Below are 14962 nucleotides of genomic sequence, written 5' to 3'. Positions count from 1 at the left end.
GTTTTTAATATTTATTCTTTATTTATTTATCCAGCTGTACCTGGTCTTAGTTGTGGCATGTGGGATCTAGTTCCCTGACCAGGGATAGAATCCAGGCTCCCTGAATTGAGAGCACAGAGTCCCAGCCACTGGACCACCAGGGCAGTCCTCTCCTTGTTTCTTTTTAATGCTCCTTGAAGCCAAAATACAGTCCAGACTGCAGGCACTGGTCCTGCGTGGTTGGCTGGCCACCAGACTGTCGGAACCAGCCGGGCGTTCCAAAGCACTGTGTGGTTTGTTCCTCTCCATCTTGTTTGAAGATTGTTTACAGCAATCATGATGCAGTGGACTGAGTCAGATTTTAACTGCTTACGTACCCCTCAAACGCGGACTTTTTAAACAGGCATTTGGCCGAGTCTGCTCAGCCTCGAGGACTGTATTTCAGTTGCTCTAAAGCTGGGGTGGCAGCCCTGAATTTGGACAGAAACTCTGCAGGCTCTGGGGCAGTTAGAGCATTTCAATACTTCCCTCTAAAAAGTTTCCAGGATCCAAATACCAAGATTCAGGGCAGTAGTTTTCAACCTCGACTCACCTTGGAGATACTTGGGAAGCTTAAAAAGTAACAGTGGCAGTGTTTGGGCCTCCCACCAGATCAGACTCTCTAGAGGAACCTGGGCAACCACCTGCCTTTTGGAGAAGAGCCACCCCGAGGGGCTCCATGGAAGTCTCCTGTGTCGACATCCTTTCCATGTGTATTTATTTTACGTACTTGTTTGGCTGCACCGGGTCTTAGTTGCGGCATTCAGGATCAAGTGCCCCAACCAGGTGTTGAACTTGGGTGCCTGCATTGGGAGCGTAGAGTCTTAGCCACTTGGATCATGAGAGATTTCCCTCAGTGTCCTTTTTGGAAATGCCTTTCTGCTTAAATAACAGCTAATCAACTCTCTGTTGCCCACAGTAAGCACCTGGATCGATGTAGGGTATAGACCATGGTAACCCCCATTTCACAGAGTAGGAACCTGAGGCTCAGAGAGGTGCGGCCCCTTGCCCAAGGTCATACCTCTTGGTAAAGCCTTTGGCAATGAACAATCGCTCCCTTGATGATGCTGGAGCGGCTGGGGAGGGGAGGGGTTCGTAGTGTCAGCTGGTGCCCAGAACCCCATACATAAGAGGTGGGCTCTGCCGACCAGTGGAGAGGGGGCGACCTGACCTCCAAAGGACTCCTGGGCACGGGAGACTTTCCAAGTACAGGGGTGTGTGTCCAGAGTGCGCCTCTACCCTGCTCACTGTCGAGGAGCCCTGGGTCAAGGCTGGCCCCGCTTTGGCCATTGCAGGCAGTAGGGCGACACATGTGAGCACTATTCACGTGGGTGGTCCCCGCCCCTAGGTTGAGTTTTGGTTTTTAGTTTTGGCTTTGGGGCTTTTGGGGGGCTTTGGGGGCATGTTACATCCACATCTGTATTTGTATCAGGCAGAAGGAGGGCCTGGAAGGTGGTGCTCACTGCCAAGCAACCCGAGCCACCCCATGACTCATCAGAGTGGAGGCCACTTCACCACAGGTGAGGAGTGGGCAGAGGTTGCCCTAGGGATGGTCCCCAAGCCTCCCATTGCAGCCCTCTGCACTCGGCGTCTAAATTAGGCTCACTCCTCCAGAAATCAGGGGTTGGAGCCCCAGAGGCTCAGGAGAGGCACAGAGGTGAGAGGTCACAGGGTGCTGCCCCTGGGGGTGCAATCTGGACCTCTCGTGTGTCCCTTCTGGGAGGCTGCGTGGCCTTGGTGCTTACGTGGGCTGTAGTTAGAGTACAGTCTCTGACCAGCAGCAGTATCTGAGGGTTTGTACAAATGAACATCTCTGAGTTCCCACTGAATCAGTTCTGCCCGTGGGGCTCAGTGCTCCGTGCTTTAATGACCTCCGGGTAACTGCTGCACCTCAGGCCACTGGCTCAGGTGAAAGCCACTGGCTTGTGCAGCCCTGTGAAGTGGGCACTGCAATGTATTCTGCTTTATTGCCGAGGTAAAGGAACCTCAGAAGGCTTGAGCCAGTTGCTCAAAATTACACAGTTATTAAGAGGGAATAAATTAGTAAAGGCAACTAAAGTAGTTCAGATTAAGTTCAGCCGTGAATAACAGAAATAAAACCCCAAAGACTCATAAACAGTTTATCAAACTAGTTTATTTTTCTCTTCATAGTCCAAACCACAAGCTGGAGCTCCAGCCACAATCCAGGAAGCCAAAAGGAGGAAAGGGAGGAAGGTCATGTCCTTTGCCTTCGCGTATGACTTCAGCTTACATCCCATTGGCCGCAAATTAGTTGCTTCACCAGGAGAAAAAGAGGCCTTGGGAAATGAAGTCTGTGTTTCAAGTTACCGCGCACACAGGGAAGCCTGGGCTGCTACTGGTGTGGAAGAACATAGATGCTGGGGGCAACCCAAGGGTGCAGCTGGAAATCAAAGCTGATAGTTTCGCCATCTGATGCTGTTTTGTTACATGATGTCTCTCTCCTCCCCTTTTGGAAATTATGCAAAGACCAAGACTTCTTGAGCATCTTCCTGCTGCTTGCTGTACCCCTTGCACCTAGAACAAGGCATGGCTAGAAGCAGACTGGTCACTGAGTGTAGATTTTTTCAGGGGTCGCCGTGCTGGGTCTTAGTTGTGGCATGTGAGATCTATATCCCAGACTAGGGATCAAACCTGAGCCCCTTTCAATGGGAGCGTGGAGTCTTAGCCACTAGACTACCAGGGAAGTTCCCTGAATGTAAATTTTTCGAAGATTAAACTAAAGATCATGTATCTAGAGGATCTGTCTGCCTAGAGGCTTAGAATGTGGCTACTTGTTTAGCACCGAGCATCCTAGTCAAGCCCGGAGGCCTTGCCAAGTGTTATTTCAGACCAGAGTTCTGGCTGTGACCCTTCCCTCCATGCAAGGACTTGCAGCATCAGGGTTCCTGACCCAGATGTCAGTACTGTAGATCAGGCCTGGAGAACCCTCCAGCCACAGCCCGGAGCAGGGCGTGAGAACTAGATAAGTGGAGACCTGTTCACGCCTGAAACTCTGGGAATGAAGGGTGTGACGGGGTGTGTCCCTGTGGTGGGGGCGGCATGTCACCTGTCCCCTTTCCCATTTGGGTTTCCTTTGCAGGTGCAGGTTCCAGGGACCCCGGTGACACTCCTTCAGCCCACGGGGTGCCCCCAGGTTCCCAGTGTGGTTGTTCCTGGTCCTGTGCTGCTAACTGGGTCAGAATGGGGGACCGAGGGCTGTCTGCACGGCTGCCTTCCCCATCCCACTCACGCAGCCTCAGAAACCCAGTTTCCCCTGAATCCCGACCCGGGGGCCAGACAGACGGGCCTCATTCAAACGCAAGCTGGGAGCAGAGGGCAGGCAGTGCTGCACTGTTCCATTGTGACTGCCCCAATTACAGAAAAACACTAATTTCATGGGGTTTTTCAGAGCAAAGCAAATCTTTAGAAGGAACTGTCCTCATTTTTTCTCCACAGACAGGAAGCCTACAAGGGCTCATTTTATTTATTAGTCATGTAGATTCAGGTCAATTCCTGAATCTCCTTTGTCCAGCTGCCTCCTCCCATGGGTGCAGTGGGAGAGACAAAGACGAGGTGTTTGTGGGGTGTCTGGGAGGTCCTCTGTGAGCAGAAAGTGACCCAGCACCAAAGGGTCCCTGTGTGGCCTGCACTCCCCCGAGAGTCACTGCCACACACCCAAGCCCGGTGGAAGCGGGGAGGGCGGGCTCCAGGAGCCAGAACCCCATCTTTGTTCTGTGTCCTCCCCGCATCTACCGCAGTGTTCAGCACTTAGTGCAGATAGTGATATGTTGGGGAGTTTGGGAGAAAGTGACTGCCTACCATGTTGACTCATGAGTTCAGCATCACTGAAGTCCCCGGAGCAGGTGTTGTGGAGGAACCCCTGGAGCCCCTAGAGGGCCAGGGACCTGCAGCAGGAGGTGCCAGAGCTCAGGAATCTCGCAGGCCAGCAGGAGGAGTGGCCAGTTTGCAGCAGCCTCAAGTGTCCCTGACCCGCGGGGTCCACCTGGAGTCACTGGTATTAGAAACACAGAGGTGTGTCCAAGGGGTGAGCGTAGGTGGGCTGCTTGGAGGCACAGCTCCGCCCAGCTTTCCACCTCTGTCAGGTCCCCTCCTGGGCCTTTAGCGGGGGCCTCTCTCCTAGCAAGGCCTCCTCCTGGGCCTCAGGATGGACTGAGCCTACCTCCCTGGCCAATTCCGAGCTCTCCTGGGTGCAGCTCGGGCAGTGGCTTGACCCCAGGACTATGCCTTCGTTTCAGGAGCCTTAAAACACTCCTGACGTTTTCCCGGAGATTTTCACTATCTCACTCTCAATAATGTAATTCTCATCACATCCCCACATGAAACTGGCTCCCAGGTGTTACCTAGCTCAGGAAGTCTTGGGTATTTTTCTCAGGGAAGCTCTAAAGAGCAAATGGGAAAACCTGCCCAGCCGAAGCCAACAGGTGTCTATTAAATCTATTTACGTTGAGACCCTTTTTCCTCCAATCCTCCTTTATTAGAAAAAAAAATTGGATTTAGAGAAGGAAGAAAACGTCTTGCAGGAGGGGTGCCAGCTGCACTTTGTCTACAATGTTCTGCTCATTCCTGGCAGGCAGACTCCAGCTCGGTCTGAGGAGGGTCCAAACAGGAATTGGGATGCTTTGGGGAAACTCCCTCCAGAGACGTCCCTGGTGGTCCAGTGAGACTCTGCGCTTCCATGCAGGGGGTGTGGGTTCCATCCCTGGTCAGGGAACTAAGATTTCACATTAAGGCGTGGCAAAAATATATACATAAAACTAATAAAATGAGCAAATGGCTTAAAACTATTAAAAAGACACACACCCAAAATCCTCTCTCCAAAACCAGAAACCGACTGACCCCGTCAGCAGGATGATCCCTGAGGAACAGATGGAGAAGAAAAGGACTTTTTAAATGACAGTAGCAACAACCTCCCCATGAGTGTCCTCGCAAGGCTGGACGTCAGAAGCCAGAGCACATTCCAACGTGGCCGGAAATGGAGAAAGAAGACTGAGGACTGGTAAGGGCCATTATGGGGTTGTGGCCTGGCCTCTGGCCCTTGGCCCCATTCTCAGGCAAGTTAACAAAACCGCCTTAGCTTTGCAGAGACCTCGCGAGAACCAAGGGTAGAGCACAGATCAGGGCCATCACCCAAGTTTCCAGGAGACACCTTGCTGGTGAGGAAGGAGAATGTGGGAGTTCTGTCATGTGCTGGGAACCTGTGAAGTGCTTGGCCCTGAAGCAGATGGGGTGGGGCCTTCTGGGAGTCAGCCTGCTAGTTCACCAGGTGTCCAGGGAGTTGGTGCTTTGTCTGCAAAGATACAGACAAGGTCTGCTCTCTGGAGGGATACGGGGGCCCGTGGGTCACTGTTCTGTACGTCTGTAGCCCAGAGTGTAGGTGGCCAGGCCCAACCAGGACTCACAGCTAAGTTTAACATCTGCAAGGCCACAAGTCATCCCAGAAAGTAGGTCTGGCTGTCACTGTAGCCTGAGTGAGCCACGAAAGCTAACCTCAGGCTGGAAGAGGGGAGCCCAGGGCCCTGCTGACATGTGGTTCTGCTGCTGATACCTTGGGTTGATTCTATGGATAATAAAAGATTTCACAGAAGACCCCCAGGAACAGGCCTTAGAGACCGATTAGAAATAGGCCCCCAGGTGTTAATAGCAGTCACCATCCCTGCTATAAAGAGAGTGCCTGGACAATAAGCTTTTGATTGCCAATTCAGAGACATCCATCTCGAATAAACATACCTCCAGCTGTGTGACACAGTTACCAGCTACACAAGCAGATGAAGAGACAGGCCGCTTCACCCATCAAGTCTCCAGTCAGAAAGCCCTGGATGGCCCAGATAACTACCTGTTTGAGGGACCCCGTTTTTCCTTTCCAACACACCAACTCTTGTTCTTATGTTTTAAATTCATCAACAAAGACTAAACCTACAAAATTTTAGGTACTCCACTCTCCATCCCAGTAAAGGTAGAACCCCAGATCTGTGCCCCCTCTCTCTCTCCTATCTTGCTGGGTGGCCCTGGGTGTGCCATGTACCTTCCAGGACTTGTTAGTAATAAGCCTTGTTTTTACAAAGTTCCCTGATGGTTATTGCTGAGGTGTGTCTTGTACTCGTTATAAGAACCACTTGCCAGAGGAGTGGCGAGACTGGGAGCCCCCAGGGCCTTCAAGTAGGGAGGGAATGCACCATCAGGGTCTTTTCCAATAAGTCGGCTCTCATATCAGGTGGCCAAACTATCAGGGCTTCAGCTTCAGCATCAGTCCTTCAATGAATATTTAAGACTGATTTCCTTTACGATTGACTGGTTTGATCTCCTTGCAGTACAAAGGACTCTCAAGAGTCTTCTCCAGCACCACAGTTTCAAAGAATCAATTCTTCAGCACTCAGCTATCTTTATGGTCCAACTCTCACATCCATACATGAAAGTGAAAGTGAAGTCGCTCAGTTGTGTCTGACTCTTTGCAACCCCATGGACTGTAGCCTACCAGGCTCCTCAGTCCATGGGATTTTCCAGGCATGAATACTGGAATAGGTTGCCATTTCTTTCTCCATACGTGACTACTGGAAAAACCATAGCTTTGACTATACAGACTTTTGTTGGGTGAGTAATATCAACTGTTTGGTGGCTCAGAGGTTAAAGTGTCTGCCTGCAATGAGGGAGACCTGGGTTTGATCCCTGGGTTGGGAAGGTCCCCTGGAGAAGGAAATGGCAACCCACTCCAGTATTCTTCCCTGGAGAATCCAATGGACGGAGGAGCCTGGAGGGCTACAGTCCATGGGGTTGCAAAGAGTCAGACACGACTGAGCGACTTTCACTTTCACTTCACTTTCACTTTAATACAGCAATGTATGCAATGTATCAGAGAAGGCAATGGCACCCCACTCCAGTACTCTTGCCTGGAGAATCCCATAGATGGAAGAGCCTGATGGGCTGCAGTCCATGGGGTTGAGAAGAGTCGGACATGACTGAGCGACTTCACTTTCACTTTTCACTTTCATGCACTGGAGAAGGAAATGGCAACCCACTCCAGTGTTCTTGCCTGGAGAATCCCAGGGACGGGGGAGCCTGGTGGGCTGCCATCTATGGAGTCACAAAGAGTCAGACAGGACTGACATGACTTAGCAGCAGCAGCAGCAGCTTTTTACTATGCTGTCTAGGTTTGTCATAACTTTCCTTCCAAGGAGTTAGCCTCTCTTAATTTCATTGCTGCAGTCACCGTCTGCAGTAATTTTGGAGTCCAAGAAAATAGTCTGTCATGGTTTCCACTTTTTCCCCTTCTATTTGCCATGAAGTGATGGGACCAGATGCCATGACCTTAGTTCTTTTAATGCTGAGTTTCTAGTGTTTTTTTTTCCACCCCCCGCTAGTTTTTTTTTTTTTTTTAATAGTAGCTATCCTAGTGGATGTTTTGATTTGATTTCTCTAATAATTATTGATGTTGAGTATCTTTTCATGTGCTTGTTGGTCATTTGTATATCATCGCTGTACATATGTCTATTCAAGCCCTTTGCCCATTTTTTAATCAGGTTATTTTATTTTTTTTGTTGAGTTTATTGCTATGTCTCAGCACCTGGGCACACGGGAACAGCTTGTCACTTCACACTGAACTATGTGCAAGTCAGCTCGCTGCTCACACGAACTCTGCCTGCCTGCTGGACCACATTCTCACATTGCAAAACTTAGGTTTATCTGGTAACTGACCTCTTGATGGCCTATTCGGGAATCCCAATGTCCTGTTCTCTAATTCCCAAATGAAAACAAAACAAAACAACTCTGTCCTTGAGCATAATTTCTAATCTTTTCTTTCTGATGTGGGTGTGTGTTTAGATGATAAACTCACCTGGTAGAGCTGAGTTACGTTTCTGTTTTGTAAAACAAACGAAGCTGTGACACGATGTCCTTCAAAGCCCTTCTAGGTCTCACTGAGCCCACGGAGGGAGGCTGTGTGTTGCTGCTTAAAAGCTGGGGCTTCACAGGGGTGCCCTTTGGGGTGAACAGAGCAGGTGTAGCTCTAGCCAGGCAGGGGATGGGGGGCCTGTGTCCCTCTCCAGTGATTTTTTTTTTTTAAGGCAACACTGTTTTGTCTCCTGGTTGCTGAGACTTTGATGAACCATGTGTGGAGGGAAGAGCATTAAAGCAAGGACATGTCTACTCAGGACTCAGTTGAAACAGCCATCCTCAGGCAGAGGCCACAGACCAGACCAGCACAGAGCACGCTTGCTGGGCACCTGCTCCCAGCCGCGAGCAGCATGGCTCTGCTGGAGAGCCATAGGTGGGTGTACAGACACATGTCACTTTTAAGAGCCAGTGCCTAAGCCCTTTGGCAGAAAGAGATGACAGGAAACTGACAAAAACCAATTTTCCTTTTAAAAATGTTTAAGAGACTGAAATTAGAATCCAAGATAACTTAAAAAAAAAACAAAAACAGTAATCTCAGAGGAAGTGAAAATTGCTTCATTTCAATAAAAATGGTCCCCAGAGCTTCCCTGCCATGACTATGATTCCCCAAACTCTGCAAGGCTTCTCAGGGAGCCCAGTTCCTCATGGAGTCTTGGCTATTATTGCCCCTTTTAAGGAATTTGTGTTTTTTTCTCCTTGGTTTAGTTTAGGGGTTTTTGTGTGTTTTTTTTTTTGCATGCATCCTTTTATTGAAAACCAAGTTGTAGGTAAATATTAGCTTCTATGGTATGCCATTCATGGCAAATTGTTGAGGAAAAAAACAGATTACAAAACAGCATGATGTCAAATTTGCTTTTAAAAAAAGTATATATTTAAAATGTAGGCGAAGACAGACAACAGAATGTTAAGCATGGATATCTAGATGTTGGAAGACAGTATTTTTCTTCTTTTGTGTGCTTTTTTGCACTTCCCCAAAATTCTTCCATCGAATATTTTTTGTTACCAGACTTTAAAATAGGGAATATTATTTTTAGAATTAAAAAAGAAATCCTTAAAAGTCCTCTTTTTCCCACCTAATAAGCCTGGAAGTTTGCATGTGCTGCTGTGAAATGAGGCCATCAGAGACCCAAGGAGAGACCCCAACTACTTCCCCATTCCCCCACCACCACCCAGGAGCAGCGACCACATTCTCATTCACCGAGAGCACACCTGGCAGTTTCTGGGGGGTGGCTGCTGCACAGCAGCTGGGTGTGTGAAGGCTGGCCAGCCATGCCACACCTCTCCCATCTTTCCACCAAGGCCACCTGAAGAGAGCTTGTCATTCCCATCTTCCTGCCCCCTGAGCTGGCGGGGCCCACGTTGTTCAGACCAGACGCAGTGGCATCTGCCCCTGATATGTGGGGATGGAGGGTCAGCAAGTATCACCTCTGGGGAAATCAATTATGGCCCAATGCCAGACGGCCCTGTGCCTTGGGTCATGCTCTGTCCCCCCCACCCCCATACACAAGACAAATCACTTCCTGAGTCACACCCAGCGCTCTCAGCCTCCTCTCCTTGCTCTCGGCCAGGCTCCATCAGTGCTGACTAACCCCTCACCTCCTGCCCCCAGCACCGCATCACACGATGATGAGATTGTGAGCCCGGCTGCACGTGACGCTGAAACCAGGGCTGAAATGCAGAAAGAGCAGGAAAGAAGACGCAGTGACAATTCTATTTGCTCTGATATCCGCCTTGCTTTTCCTGCACTGCTGGCTAATTGGATGCCACGTGTGGACAGCTTCCCAGATGTGTAGCCACAGACCAGGAAGAACAAACAGGAAATTGTCTTTTAACCCGTTCCCTGGGCCCGAGCCCCAGGCACTGTGTCTCACCCTGGACGAGGTGGTCTCTCACCGCCCCCATGCCTAGGTGGGCAGGGATGGGTACCACTGAGATGCCTGTGTACTGGTGGTGGAATCACTCTCCTGAGGGCACAGAGCTGGTGGCACCTGGCACATGTGGGGTGGGAGCCTTTTCTCCAGGCCTGTCCCCAGGGCACACTGTCCCCAGGGCACACGGTCCCCTACAGCCTGAGGTCACATGGTGGAGGGGCTCCTGTCACTGCTTCAGGTTAACTCTGAACGTTGGCTATTTCTCCCCCGATTCTCACTGCACGAAAACCCAGCTGTCACCCAGGAAACCCGCTGGCATCCACCAAGGTCCACCTGGAGGGCAGCGCTGGCCCCTGGGGCCCTCCATCCAAGCCTGGTTTTTCTGTAATTTGGCCACTCAAGACTTTTCAAAAGTGGGCAGGGAGCTCCTGGAACCCCAAGTTAGGGGAAAAGTCTTCCATGCTGTCTCCTCTCCTTGCATCCACAGTGGACACTGGTCAGACTGTGACAAAAGCCAGCCCTCTGGTCAACTTTCACTGAGGCCACCAGAAAAATCAAGACTCAGGTAAGCCAGAGATGCTCCCAGAGGTGTGACACCCACTCCCCATTTGCTCTGAGCCCCTAAGCACTCTCTTCACCACCAGCCCTGAGTTCTTCCAGCAACAGTGAGCACTTCCTGCAGGTTCCTACCCAGTGAAGATGCTGTGGAGGAAGCACATGTCGTCCCTGAATATCCCCTCCCGATTTTGATTTTGCCCTTGAGTCAGCGTTGCAGGCTCCTCCCAGTTCCCCCACCAACAGGTGACTCCTTCCACCTCCCCAGGCCCTGCTTCCTAGTCTACGAGATGAGGGTGCCATGGGGACAAGCCGGGACCCCCAGGCCTGTTCTCTGCGGCTGGGCCTGGGGTCTCTCTCCTCCCTGTCCGGCAGGTCTTGGTACAGACCAAGGGCCAAGACATGGTGTGTGGACCAGCAGGCAGGTGTTCTGATGACTCTTCAGATCACACCATGTGGCTGAGCCAAAGACTGGCAGGACATGTTCAGCACTCACAGGAACACCTTTCCAGAGATACGGTGAGCAGAGATGGACAAAGGCTGCTGGTCCTTCTCGACGCCACTTCCAGGGTTCAGTTTGAAGCCTGTCATCCTTACAGCCTGCTGCTGCTGCTGCTAAGTCACTTCAATCATGCCCGACTCTGTGCAACCCCATAAATGGCAGCCCGAGGCTCCTCCGTCCATGGGATTTTCCAGGCAAGAGTACTGGAGTGGGTTGCCATTGCCTTCTCCTCTTACAGCCTGGGGACATTCTAAATGTCTGCTATTACAGGCACCTCCTCCCATCCCAAGAGGTCAGAAACCCAGCCACGGGACCAGGGCCACCTGACCAGCTCACAGGCAGCGTGCCTGGTCATCTCCAGCAGCACAGCCAGCTACATAATAATTTTTAACTGTAGTTTTGCAACTGCAGTTAGTAATCAAAAGTCAAAAGTCTTACAGTAAATCCGATAAGAGAAACGAAGTAACTACCAGAAAAGAGAGGAATTCAAGGGAGGAAAAGGGTTAACAGGACCAGCTCAGGCTGAGCCCGTTGAGACAGAAAAGCTTGGCTCACATATTCTCTGAGAGAAAATGACTGAGTGAGGAGGTCAGCCAGCGTAAGGCATCAGGACGCAACGAACCATTTTAGACCAAACCGCTTCCTGGAAGGGATTGCCTCTCATTTTTATTACATCCAAAGTGGATGGAGGTCTGGCAAAAAAAAAAAAAAAAAGAAGAAGAAGGAATAAAGACTTAAGGTTTTATGGAGAAAATTCTGAGTCTGAAAGAGACTTAGTCGAATTTGTGTGCTGAAACGAGTGCTTCAGAGAAATGAAACACCAAGATAAGTGAGTGGAGAAACTGGTCATCACGGAGGAGCTTAGAATAAGAAGAGGGTGCTTGAAAGGAATAAAAAGAAGATGAAATAATATTTGGAGAGGAGAAAGGCCATCCTCAGGGTGGGTTGAGGTAAGGCCTGAGCAGTGAGTCATGGCTGTGATTAGCTGATTCCAGGTATCTGTAGCACTGTGCTGGTCTGAACTGTGATCACTGCCTTTTTTTTTTTTTTCACTTGCAAAAATCAAAGTATCATGTAGTTTTCCAACTTGCCTGAGGCTCCATGTAATGAAAGAAAAGGATGAATCATTGTAAGATAGAGGTTTGAAGAAAAAGCCCGATCATTCAATGACAAGATCAGTTTAACAATCCCCACGATGTTTGTCTGACAGAGGAATGACTATTTTTGGATTTGACGTAGCAGAGATATATCATGAGCCTATTTACAGCTATTTGTGGTGTAGGTCCGCTGAGAGAATCAGAGAGCTCAGGGTTTTGATGTAGCCTGGTTCTCAAGTGTGTTCTTGTAGTAACAGTTTGTTTCAGGAGTAATCATGAGGGGTTTCTGAGACATTTATGAGAACAGTAATTGCTGCTGCTGTTGCTGCTAAATCGATTCAGTCATGTCCGACTCTGTGCAACCCCATAGATGGCAGCCCACCAGGCTCTCCCGTCCCTGAGATTCTCTGGGCAAGAACACTGGAGTGGATTGCCATTTCCTTCTCCAATGCAGAAAAGTGAAAAGTGAAAGTGAAGTCGCTTCAGTCATGTCCAACTCTGTGTGACCCCATGGACTGTAGCCCACCAGGTTCCTCCATCAGTGGGATTTTCCAGGCAAGAATATTGGAGCGGGGTGCCATTGCCTTCTCTGAGAACAGTAGCAGTAGTAGCTAAAGCTTCAGTGGTGGTTCCTACGTGTCAGGGACCATTTGGGCTCCTCTCCACAAGGTAACTCCTGTAACCCATTCAGGAGTAACCTCCTGGGTAACCTCCCATTAGGAGCCATTATGATCCCATTTTTCAGATGAGGAATCTGAGGCACGGGAAGACTTGTCCAAGGTTACACAGCCAGAAAGAGCAGAGCCTGGGTTCCTCAGTACCCACTCCCACACTTGGCACTTGTTCACAGTTTTCCTTATAATCTATAAAAGAAATTTGACACCACACAGAAAGGTGCAGGGCCTGTTATACAACTTCACCAGCCCTGTGACCATGGGGTGCACCCTTCAGTTCTTTACAAACATTTTGACATGTATGTTTTGTATCTATGGATCATATACATTGTTATTTTTCACGTTGCAAACATATGTATAAGTAGCAATATACTCTATTTGCTTTGTATCACTTGCTAGTTTTTTGCTCTCATGGTTAGGATTGAGATCTGTCCAGATAGATATGTGTCACCCAGGTTCGTGGACCCTGGCCACACCTGGCTCCTGGGCATTTGAAACGTGGCTATTCCAGCTGAGATGTGCTATGTATGTAAAGTATAGAGTAGATTTCAAAGAGCGCTTAGTCTCTCAATTATGTCCAACTCTTTGTGACTCCGTGAACTGCAGCCCACCAGGCTCCTCTGTCCATGGGATTTTTCAGGCAAGAATACTGGAGTGGGTGGCTATTTCCTTCTCCAGGGGATCTTTCCAACCCAGGGATAAAATCTGTGTCTCCTTCTTTACCCTCTGAGCCATCAAGGAAGCCCAGATTTCAAATACCTCTTTGATAATTTTTACTGATCACATGTGGAAATGATAATATTTTGGATACACGAGTTAAGTAAAATACAGTACCAAAATCAATTTCACCTGTTTCTTTTGATTCTTTGTGTGTGGCTACCAGAATACTAAAAACGACAGAAGTATTTTGCCTTCTGTCTCTGTCGAGGGCGCTCATTCAGCTCACTCCTCTTAAACGCCCTAAGTCTGGGAGAAAGTCTCAATAGTCAGAAGTGATTGTTACTGCTCCCGGGGACTTTTCTAAGTGATATATGTGGAATAACCCATTCAGTCTTCCTGGGAGGTTATGCAGAGTCTGAAGCTATGAGCCTCAGATGGACTGAGCAGGGCCTGGCCTGGCCACCAGCAGCCCACAGGGGCCTTAGAAGCAGGAAGAGCTGCCCAAGGACTCAGCGAGCTTTACTCTGGGCGTCAATGCCACACGGTTTTTTCTGTGGGGTTTCTGCTTTTCTTCTTCTTCTTCTTTTTTTTACTTTCAACAGAGAAGTTCTGAGCAGACAAACACTTCTGTTAATTTCAGCTTTAATGAAGCCAGCACAGGCAGTGTTTCCCTGACATCTGCCTGAAATGTTATCAGGTCAGCTCCACTCTTCACCACTAATTAACTATTTTTAGGGCAAACTGTCAAGGCACCTACTCCATTCCTGCTTCCTATGTTTTCAATTCATTTTCTTTACCCATATCTATTTATACCTGAAGTGTTTTTTTTTTTTAAAGAGATATCCTCATTATTCTACCAATGATAAAGTTGAGGCTGGTAATGAAGTTATAGAAACGCCAGGAGGGAAAGATGACGTGTGATTTCTACCGGGAGATTATTGATGAATGTGGAATTCTTTTCCAACTCTGAATAAAAACCTCACATTAACATTTTGAACCACAAAGTCACAGGGCTGGTAGGGACCTGCGGTCTCCTCTGTGTTGGTTAAGACCAGAGTCTGGCTGTCTGATAGCTGTGTGGCCTGGGTCAGATTCTTAACCATCTATAAAACAGAGACGCTAACATCTACTTTCCAGAGTTTTTTGTGGATTACATGAGATGATTGTGCTCTGTTCCTTGTACCTACTTTCAATCCACAGTAGTTGTGGTAATTACTATTATTATCATTACACCGCCCTTATGTCCCCAGGCAATTCCAAGGGTGTACAGCCTCTTCAAGCCCGTCTGGTCCTGTCCCAGGAGGACCTTCTTCCTCCTTCTCCACCAGAACCCTGAACTTTCCCTCAGGGGGAGAGGCCCACAGTCAGCAACCCCCCACCTCCCTGTGCTCACCTGTGGGGTGCAGTTTTTATAAGAAAGCTGTGCTAAGGCTGTTACCAAAGTGCCCTCTGACACACCGTCCACCCTCCCCACTTCCTTCCACAGTCTCCTCCCCTGGGACTTGCCTCCACAGACTCCTCCTAGATGCCTCTGAAATACCAGCACTGATGCTTCCTTGGCACCAGCCACCTTGCTCTTCAATAGGGGGGGACTTCCCGGCTAGGATGCCAGTCCCCATCACACAGCCCCCTCATTGTGGCTCGGGAGGGCTTGTTTTGAGGAACATACCCACAAAC

This window comes from Capricornis sumatraensis, chromosome 8, assembly GCF_032405125.1.
Source record: "Capricornis sumatraensis isolate serow.1 chromosome 8, serow.2, whole genome shotgun sequence".
NCBI classification, from domain to species: Eukaryota; Metazoa; Chordata; class Mammalia; order Artiodactyla; family Bovidae; genus Capricornis; species Capricornis sumatraensis.
Note: the sequence above shows the minus strand (reverse complement) of the source record.